The sequence below is a fragment of the Octopus bimaculoides genome, chromosome 8 (genome assembly GCF_046866305.1).
Source record: "Octopus bimaculoides isolate indiv1 chromosome 8, ASM4686630v1, whole genome shotgun sequence".
Classification (NCBI taxonomy): domain Eukaryota; kingdom Metazoa; phylum Mollusca; class Cephalopoda; order Octopoda; family Octopodidae; genus Octopus; species Octopus bimaculoides.
This window is the reverse complement of record NC_142935.1, coordinates 99573946-99584211: the sequence shown is the minus strand read 5'-3', so window position 1 is coordinate 99584211 and position 10266 is coordinate 99573946. Positions and strand designations below refer to the sequence as shown.

The 10266-nt window shown below is 36.6% G+C and overlaps 1 long non-coding RNA gene across 2 annotated transcripts in view; it reads left to right on the top strand.

The window, feature by feature from the left end:
• Positions 1-10249, top strand: part of LOC128248533 (uncharacterized) — a 17019-nt gene extending 6770 nt beyond the window's left edge. The window contains exons 2-3 of one of the 2 annotated variants that reach the window (XR_016242961.1): positions 9186-9238; positions 10124-10249. This is a non-coding gene — a long non-coding RNA (uncharacterized LOC128248533). Of the gene's footprint in view, positions 1-9176; positions 9239-10123 lie in introns of both variants that reach the window. The other variant, XR_008264708.2, reaches the window with a different exon arrangement.
• The last annotated feature ends 17 nt before the right edge of the window (positions 10250-10266 follow it).

Here is a 10266-nt window from a genome sequence, read left to right as displayed (position 1 = left end):
GAATTTGTTGCAATTGCTTCCTCCAGAGTCGTATCCCAATGATGATCGTATTCATCGCAAAAAGTCACGTAAAAAAAATCACCGAAAACAACCACATTTATTATATTATATTATTATATTATATTAAGGTAGCGAGCAGACAGAATCGTTAGCACCTGGGCGAAATGCTTAGCGGTATTTCGTCTGCCGTTAGGTTCTGAGTTCAAATTCTGCCGAGGTCGACTTTGCCTTTCATCTTTTCAAGGTCGATAAAATTAGTACCAGTTACGTACTGATATTCACATTTATTATATTAGATATGTTTAATTTTGGGGAAACTTTATTTCAATTAAAGTGTATTGTGTGTGTGTGTGTGTGTGTGTGTGTGTGTACTTACATTTATTTCCAATGACTCTAAAATTCTGTCCCTGTTAGCTATAAATATTTGATTTTTGCTAATTCCATCTTGCTACCATTTCTTTTAAACTTCTTGAAATCTAGTTCAAGCCTTGACACAAAATTCGCAGCTGCAAAACCTTCACATTCTACTTTATTACTGATACATCTATTGTCGGCTTAGCAACTTATTACCAGTTCTTTGCTTCAGCGCTCTTAGAAATATAATGCTGCAATTGCCTCAAATATTACGAAAAGAATTTCTTTGCAAGATTTTGTTTATTTGTTTGTTTACAGCAGGATTCTGTTATAAATTAAAAAGTCTGTAAACAAGAGATTTTTTTCCTATTTAAAAGAAAAATGTTTTTAAATGACAAACTGCAACATTTTTTTTTTCTCTTATCAGATTCTTTTAACACATCCAGTCATTTTCGGTCTTTCAGAAGCGAATAACCGTCAACACCAAATTTTAAATAGCTTTAAACCGGAATAATAAATCACTGAGAAATTGGTAAAACCTCTAATTTTCAAAGGGGCTGCAACGGCAATTTCTTTCTATATTCTTAAACTAATATCTATGAAGGAAGTTATGCATTAAATAACACATCTTTGTTGTACGTTCTCTAATACAGGAAAAAAAAAGTTGCATTTGCTTAGATGAATGAGATGTCTTGTATCACTTTTCATGCCTTTGGTACCGCTTACTTCTTCTGTGGTTTAGAGTCTTTTTATTCTTATATTTATTTATTTATTTATTTCAACACAAGGCAGATTTTTGTTAAAGTCGATATCAAATAAATTGAATTACTTATATTGCTGATGTTACAGTCACTGGAGAGAATGAATGCCGAGTGAAGCACGGAAGTAGCTAAATCCGAATGTAGGCGGACGAGGTGAAATTCTCAACAATCAGATATAGTCTCACAAGTTCTTCTACCATTTCGCCAACTCACAGCAGGCGGCTTTTGTTCTCAATCGCAACAGCAATTCTGGTCTTTATTTTCCTTTTTTTTTTTTTTTTTTCGAACTTCCGTTAGTTTCTTTTGCTGTTGTCAGTGAAACAAAATATGTGTGCTGGCACACACAAACGCGCGCGCGCGCGTGCGTGTGTACGTGTGTGTGTATATTTATAGGCATAGGCATGACTAGGTGATTTAGAAGCTTGCTTTGGAACCACGTGATTCCGGGTTCAATTCCAATGCGCGATATCTTGGGTGAGTACCTCCTGCTTTGTGAGAGAATTTAATTGACAGAAACTGTGTAAAAGCCTATCGTATATAAATGTGTGTCTTCGTGTTCGTTCCACCACCACCACCATCACCACCAACTCATCGCCTGACAACCAGTGTTGGTTTGTTTTCGTCCATATAAACTTATTGTATCACCACCGCTACCACCAATACTACCACACTACTGCAACACAATCATAACCTCCCCGCCATTATTACTTACCATGACCACCACCACGACCATCAACACAACCTCACTACCATGCAAGCAATACTATGAGAGACAAGGTGCAATCACCACCACCATCACCACCACCACTACTACTACTAATACTGAAATCGCTACTATTGTAACCACCACCACCAGCACCACTTCTATGTCAAACAGCATCATCATCATCATCATCATCACACATTACAGTCATTGTAGTCAATGCCACAGCCACCGCCACCACTACCGGCTCCACACAAATCCCTTTTCTATGTAGCACACGCCGCCAACACCACCTACCACCAACACCTCTACTACTCCACCTCCACCTCCATGCCAAACAGTAAACATCATCATCACCATCATCATCAAGATCATCACCATACACATCACGACATTCTGCCACTGTCCATAGAAGCAGCTTCTTTGTATAATCAATGCTAATGACATGCGAAAATGACTCTACACAGGCAAATGTTCACTAATTTATTGTATGACCTTTGACCGAATGAAGCATTATTAAACAACAGACTGATTCACTTTTGTTGTGACTGCGCTTTCTCCACTGTTTCACTACAGTTGCACGCACAACACAGCTTCATTCTGTTTGCATCGGAGAATGAATAATAGTCCTGTGTCGATGTAAATTGCTTACTCTTGTACAAATATATATATTCAAATACATATATACATACGTTCCTGCCTACATGTGTGTGTGCCTGTGATGTGTGCATGTGTATCTCTGTGTGTATGTTGAGCAAAGAGCAAAGAAAAAATATGGGACGGACAATTTTAAACAAAGGTTACACTAGTTTAAAAAGAAGTGAGAGAGTATTGACGTTTCGGACGCTAGTTCTTCATCAGAAAAAAAACAAAGAAAAAATAGAAGGCATAAATAATGGTCATTACATAGTTTCCTACTAGAAATTATAGTCAAATATTCCTCAGATTATATCGTGCAGCCGTTTTAAAAACGGGTGGAGACGGTCACAGGCTGGAACACCTTTAATAACAGCCTACACTACCAGTGCTGACCTGGACCTAAGCACCATGGATGATGTTGTTAGTACGGCATTAAAGCGCCGTACTAAATGCCTTACAATATTTAATTCCGTTCTTTTAGTTTCTTTAAGATGAAATTACAAGAATCTAACTATGTATTTCATCTTTCTGCGTTGCTCGATACATTGTAGGTTTCTGCTAGATGTGTTAAGGGGCCAGGACAGTAACATAAGCGACTGTTCCCTTCGTTGCTCCTCACTCCACCCAGCAAACATGTAGCCTTGTATTAAAATATGTAAAACATTATTTATCTATTTTTCTAATGATATTTACTTAGAATGGTCACCGTGAAAATGGGAAACAAGTGCAAGAATACATTTGTTGTTGTTTGAGCTAAGTTGTGATTTAGAAGTAATTCTCCACAGTTCAAAACCAAACATAAATTATGTTCTAATACGGGTACGCGGAACCAATACCGTCTGCTACTTCGCAACACACAGAACGGATATAAACACATCGACGCTGGAGGAACGCATATAAAAGCGACAATGAATAAGAATAATTTTCTTTTTAAACGTTCGTTTGGGGTTTAGGGAATAAGATGAATCATGTAAGCGTGTCACTAGTTAATTAGAAATGAAACCTAAAGGGAATAGCGTTGACTTTGAAAACAATTGTAAAAGGTTTTTACAAGAAAGAGAGCAGAAATATGACATAGAATAATAAGAAGAAAAAGATAAATACTTGGACGAAAATCAAAATATTAATTGGGGAATTAATGAATGAGAAGTTGAGGAGACGTTGGTTTCTCTAACCGTTGGTACATTCTTTAACTCTAATGCAACACAAAGAGGAGGAGGGTGAACGATTGAACGAAGCTAGAGAGGGAATGGAGGGGAAGAACGAGAGAGAGGGGGAGAGAGAGAGAATGAGAAAGAGAGAGAGAGAGAGAGGCACTGCCTGGATAATAAACATTAGTGTAAAATGAAAGTTAAAAGCACCCGGCGCTGTGTGTTTGTATTGGAAGGACTTTTATTCCTAAAATGGTCTATTTTATGTCATCGAAAAGAATTTGTGGCATCGGCGTATTTGGAAATATTATCTGAAGAGGCAAAACGATTATGTATCAACTTAATGCGATACGGTTCATTGTTAAACATCGGTCTTATGGAAACACACACACACATATTTTTTAATATTTTTGATGTCATAAGAATTCTATAAACTTTCGAGAGAACGTGAAATACTTCTTTTTTTGGAATATTTTATCTCGAAGCACACGTAAAGTTATAATGGCATGTAAAAATTGGGTTAAGAAACCTTTTTTGGAAAGAAAGAGTCGAAGGTTGCTGATGGGACTGGAACCCACATCTGCTGTAGACATGAACAGGTGTTCTGCCATTCTACCAAAGCAATCCTTCGAAGTTCCTTATCCATTTAGAAACAAACGAAATAAGAACTATTCCACCTTCTTCCGAAAGTTCCTTAAATTCTTACAACGTCAACAACATCCTTTCTTCGCGATCCACCATTTTATATAAATGTTTGTTTTAATGTCGAGTTCATAATAAAAGCAATTTTACATTGAACTGAAGAGTTATTCAGTACTTTTTGTAGTAGGCCGAAGCTTCGAAGTCACTGTCACCCTTCTTCCTCTAAAGTAAACCTGTGTGCTGCTAAAATGTGTTGAGTAACTCTTCAGTTTTATGTTCATTTCGCTTCACTGTTCCTTTCGTAAAATAATTCATTCAACATGCTTGAAGTCTTCCTGTTTTAACTCATCCATTCATCTTCTTCTTTGAATTTATCATTCCTTTTCTCATATTCATCCCCAGTGTCTTTCAGCTTTGTTCTCTTGTTGCGATGTTTTTAACTTATATTCTGTTATTTTTGTTAAAGCTACGATAAACTGATTTCCGATCTCCAACAATCGATTCAGAGTTTTTCGTTGATAATCTGCAGATTATTAACTACTGTCGCTGTTACTCCTTGGAATTTAAGGTTTTAATTTTTGAGTCTCCAAAACTACTTTCCTAGTCGATCTTTCAACCATTTCTGATGTTTTCTGAATTTATTGATCGTCTTTCACCTGATAACCTCGATAAACTGCGAGATAATTCTTCCAGCACCTTGAGTTAAGTTACCAATGTTTTTCTCAAAATATCAATACATTTATAGTCTCGTGAGTGAGTTCTGATTTAATGGACATAAGATAGTTTCCCGCTTATTTTTCATTTCCAGCTTCCAGTTCTAATTTAGAAGGCTTTTTTTTGGAAGCTACCATTTCACTGTTTTTTTTCTCTAGCAAGAGAATTACTTCAGTTTGAATGAAATTTGTTGTTGTCATTAATGTTGTTCTTACTGTTGCTGCTGCTCTTCTTCTTCTTCTTCTTCTTCCCTGCCGCTCATTTTCTATATATATATATATTTAATATTAAATAAAACGATGTTATCTTTAAAACTTCCAACAAATTTTTTTTCCCACGGTTAAATTTTAAGCTTGGATTTTCTTTCCTTTCAAATTGTTTCATTTCTACAATTGTATCGAAGAGAACATAATAGAGTTCCGACAGAGCAACAAGTGTGTATTTTTCATTTGAAGTTTGTTCGGGTAGATTCTTCATGTACATTACTCTGTTGATGTATATGTAGAAAGGGGAGGGGCTTTCAATTACCGTATTTTGACTGTTATTTCGAGCAGAGGAAGAGCCGCATAACGGCTTCCTTGTTCCCGATTTAATAATTATTTCAGCCGACAATCGAGTAGCAATCGATCAAGTGCTTAGAACCCACCTGACAATCCTTGCTGTCCATAAGACACAAACTTTCGTAAGAGCTCTTCCGGGCTTTCTATTCCAATTCAACAATCGAAAGAGTATCAAGCGAAATGGACGCTGGCAAATAGATAGGTTCTGCGTTCAAATGCGGCAAGGCCCATATTTGCCGTTCATCCTTGTAATGCTGAGAAGCATAAACGCTAGGGTTGCTTTAACAAAACGACTACATAATGGTAAACGACTACATAATTATACTTTTTGTTGCAAGAGTTTTTTCCCTTGAACTATAATTTTTTTTCTTTCTTTCTCTCTCTCCCCCTTTCTCTTTCTCTCTCACACTCTCTCTCGTCTTTTATTTTCCTGTTTTTACTTATCAATTTACTACAAATAATTTACAATTTCAGTATTTTCAAACCTGCAAGGAAGCGAGCTGACAGAATCGTTAGAATGCCGAGCGAAATGCTTAGCAATATTTCGTCTGTCTTTACATTCTGAGTTCAAATTCCGCCGAGGTCGACTTTGCCTTTCATCCTTTCGGAGTCGATGAATTAAGTACCAGTTGCGTACTGGGGTCGATCTGATCGTCTGCCCCCCTCCCTAAAAATTTCGGGCCTTGTACCTAGAGTAGAAAAAGGCATTTTCAAACCTGTATTGTAATATTTTGGGTGTTTCTGTTAAGAGTTTATTTGAACACATTTTACTAAGAAGCCTCTTATCAAAACTACAGAAATTATGAAAAGCTGGGAACATTTGTCAGTATATTGGTTAATAAACGGAACGAAAGACGATGCCAACGACAGGGATTTTAAGTAGCTGGATCCCTTAAACTAGCATCCTAATCCCTCTCAAAACACGGCCTCTAATAATAGAAACGGACGTGTTGGATCTCCACGAGGGAAAATATAAGGAAGTTCACGGATAGATTGCCTTCGAATATAAGTATTCGAGGAGAGAAACACCAAACAGCATAAAAGATATAAACCAACAACAATAATAATAATAATAATAATAATAATAATAATAATAAGTGTTTATTGTGCGTTTCTGTACGGGCGGTGCGTTTCTGTGCGTATGTGTGTATGTGTGTATCTGCGGGTAGCGAATTTTTTTCCCACGAGAGTTCCGGACCCCAGTTATTTGCCCAACACTCGAAAGGAACTCAGCCACTTTGCCTCCCTGAGGCACAAAACTCGAATAGTACTCAGCCACTTTGCCTTTATGAGGCCCAACGCTTCAAAGGTGCTCTTTACGTGCCACTCGTGTGACACCAGCATCAGTCCTGACTACGATTCCACTTGGCTTAATGGGTCTTCTCAAACTCAGCATATCGCCAAAGTTCTCGGTCGCTAGTCATTGTTTGTGTGAGGCTCAAAGCTCGAAGATCATGCTTCACCACCTTGTCACATGTCTAACAGGCCTACCGCTACCACAAGACCACACACACAGACACACATACATACATACATACATACATACATACCCACATGCATACACACACACACACACACATACCTTTAAACATCAAACCAGATCACTCTAAACAATACTGCATCGGACACAAATAAGCATTTTATAGATTAGCGTAAAATGGTGTGGAATTACATGACGCGATTTCTTTATTCCAAAAAAACACATTTTTAAAGAAAATCTACATATCTAAAGTATGTTTTGAAACCTTTGATTTAATTTCTTTATTATAATAAGGTAAATAAAACACGACCAAATGAACAACAATGGCAGGTAACCTATGAACGATATATCACTATCTCCATGAGTTATTTCCCTTGCACCGCTACCTGTCTCTTACGCACGCGCGTAAATTCACAGAAATGAATCGTGTGCCTCTGTTTGTGTGTGGGTGTGTGTCGCAAATAGAGGATAACTTTAAGTAGTGTAAATTTTCTGGATAATTTCAATTATCACTGAATTCCATTTTAAATTTCATGCTTCAAGATTACATAAACATAATACATTTTTTCCAAATTTCTTCACAACATGACGAGTGTTTACAATGAAAACATACTAAAAGCTACATATTATCAATACTAAAAGTAACGAGAGTTGGTGAGTTTGAAAGCAGATGAGGATAGAAAGATGTACTAAATGTAATTTATAGTTTCTGATTCAGACCTAGAACCCATCAAGTCGTTCGCCTTGGCAAATAAGATCACAACATTTCCCTTGAACGAGTCACCGTTTCGTGGCAGGTCTCAGGGCCAGCAGCGAGTTTGAGGAGACGGGACAAAGCGGCTACATCACTGGAAAGCAATTCACTGGTATTTTATTGATCTCAAAATGGTAGAAAGCAAAGTTGACCCGACGAGAAATTAAGCTGAGAAGATAATGTGCCGGAACAAAGGCCATTCAGCATTTTGTCCGACGTGCTAACGATGCTTCCAGTAGTAGTAGTAGTAGTAGTAGTAGTAGTGTAGTACAGAATCTTTAGTATGCCGGACTAAATGCTTAGCGGTATTTCGTCTGCAGCTACTTTCTCAGCTCAAATTCTGCCTAGGTCGGCTTTGCCTTTCATCGTTTCGGACTCGATGAAATAAGTACCAGTTACACACGTGGGTCGATGTAATCGACGGCCGCACCCCTCCCCAAACATTTCTGGCCTTTTGCCTATTAAGGAAGGGATTATTATTGTAATTATTATTTTGATTTGGCTCAGGTTCAATCATATTCCTGGCAGGAATTATGTGGCTAGCGGGTTACTACTTCTAACCTTAGGTATCCACAAGTTTTCACCAGTCTTTCAAGTGCTTAGAACCCACCTGACAATCCTTGCTGTCCATAAGACACAAACTTTCGTAAGAGCTCTTCCGGGCTTTCTATTCCAATTCAACAATCGAAAGAGTATCAAGCGAAATGGACGCTGGCAAATAGATAGGTTCTGCGTTCAAATGCGGCAAGGCCCATATTTGCCGTTCATCCTTGTAATGCTGAGAAGCATAAACGCTAGGGTTGCTTTAACAAAAATGTTCAGCCGTGCTAGAAATTATTATTAATATTAATTAGAGCAACAGAATACAATAACAGCCGTTCGTGGGCATCACAAGACAATCGCCCTCGATTGGTTTGAAATTTAGAGAAACACATGAACCTTATTCAAATCTGTGCTGTTTTCTACAAATAAGAAATAGAAAACCAAACAAGACCAGTCCGACACCAGACATCACACAATATTTCGTCTAAATTTCGATTGTCATCTAAAAAGACAATAGCCAATCATCCCTCAGCTCAAAGCCTCCCGTCTTACAAATAAAACGAGATGTCGTATAGTCCACTCCCCTCTGCATTCTGCTAGGTTGTCATAGGTGGAAAGCCTCTGGCCATTCAACAACTACATCAGAGAATCCTGACGCTTCGCAACAACACATTCGATAATACAGTTTCCATTCGCAACCTACTTTTTATGGATCTTTTCACTCACACTTTTCATTTCGTTTAATTTTCGTCAATTTCATTTCAAATTCTGTGTATTGATGTATGTTTTCTGTGCTAATTATAGAAATGAAATTGCTTTTTACCATTAAAAAATAAATATAATGTTAATAGTATTTAAAATTTGTAAATTTTGAGTAATTTTAGCCAATCGAAAACCACAGACATATCGGTGCCAGTTTCCATAGTAACAAATCAAGGTATGGTCTGCTTTCCAAGCACGTCTACTTTACACGTCAGTTGTTGTCCTGTCTCTACCTCACTCACGATTTTGTCTTTTGATATTCTTTACATGCCTCTTACAACTTTTCGCATAATTTTATTCATTAAAATTTATTAATAACATGTAGGGAGACGGTATTTCAAAAATCTGTAGATATTATCTTAAAAAGTAAAACTTATTAAAACTTCTGTCGACGTCGTCGTAATGTTTTCTCTAACGTTGTCATGTTGCTATACACAGCTATCACGCAGAAAATGCCGGCTTTTCAAGTCCTACTTCATTATTGGATGAATATAATCAAACTTTAAGCCTCTATAACATTTTTCTGAAACAATTGAATAACAACACCAAATTCAGTTTGAGAAATTTCATTAATAAACCAAATTTGAAAATTTTCAGACAATTTAAAAATATCAATAACTGCGAACCACACAGAAAAGATGCATTTTTATAAGTTCTCCTGGTTATTTTTCGTAATAAAAGTGGTTTTCTTTAAAAGCGATTCATCACATGCGTAGCTGTGAGTCTTTCTCTGTGTATTTGTGTGTTACGTCGTTTACATAAACATCTTTTTTATTGTTGTTTATTTATGCTGGAAAAGTAAACAGATTTCAACGATATGTGTTTGTGTTTGTATAAAGCAAATTACAAAGCAGATATATCTTAAGGTATTTTTATTTTTATACTTAAATGGCAAATCCCCATATATTATGCATAACAGAGTCATCTTAAACATTTAAATAAAAAACTTTAGCAGTTAATTGACAACATTCAGAAATATGTTTAATATACCTGTTAACAAAAATAATGAAAGTGTAATTTTTAAATATTTTATAAATCTGTTCTGCTTTTACTAATATAGATGTGGTGAATGCAATTTATAAATTTCTATCTACTATGAATTAAATTAAAAGACTATTTAATTTGAAGGTGAGTTTACACTCCATCGGCGTTTATCATGCATCATTAATTAGGCTACATTCCCGGGATCAACTTCCGCTCATC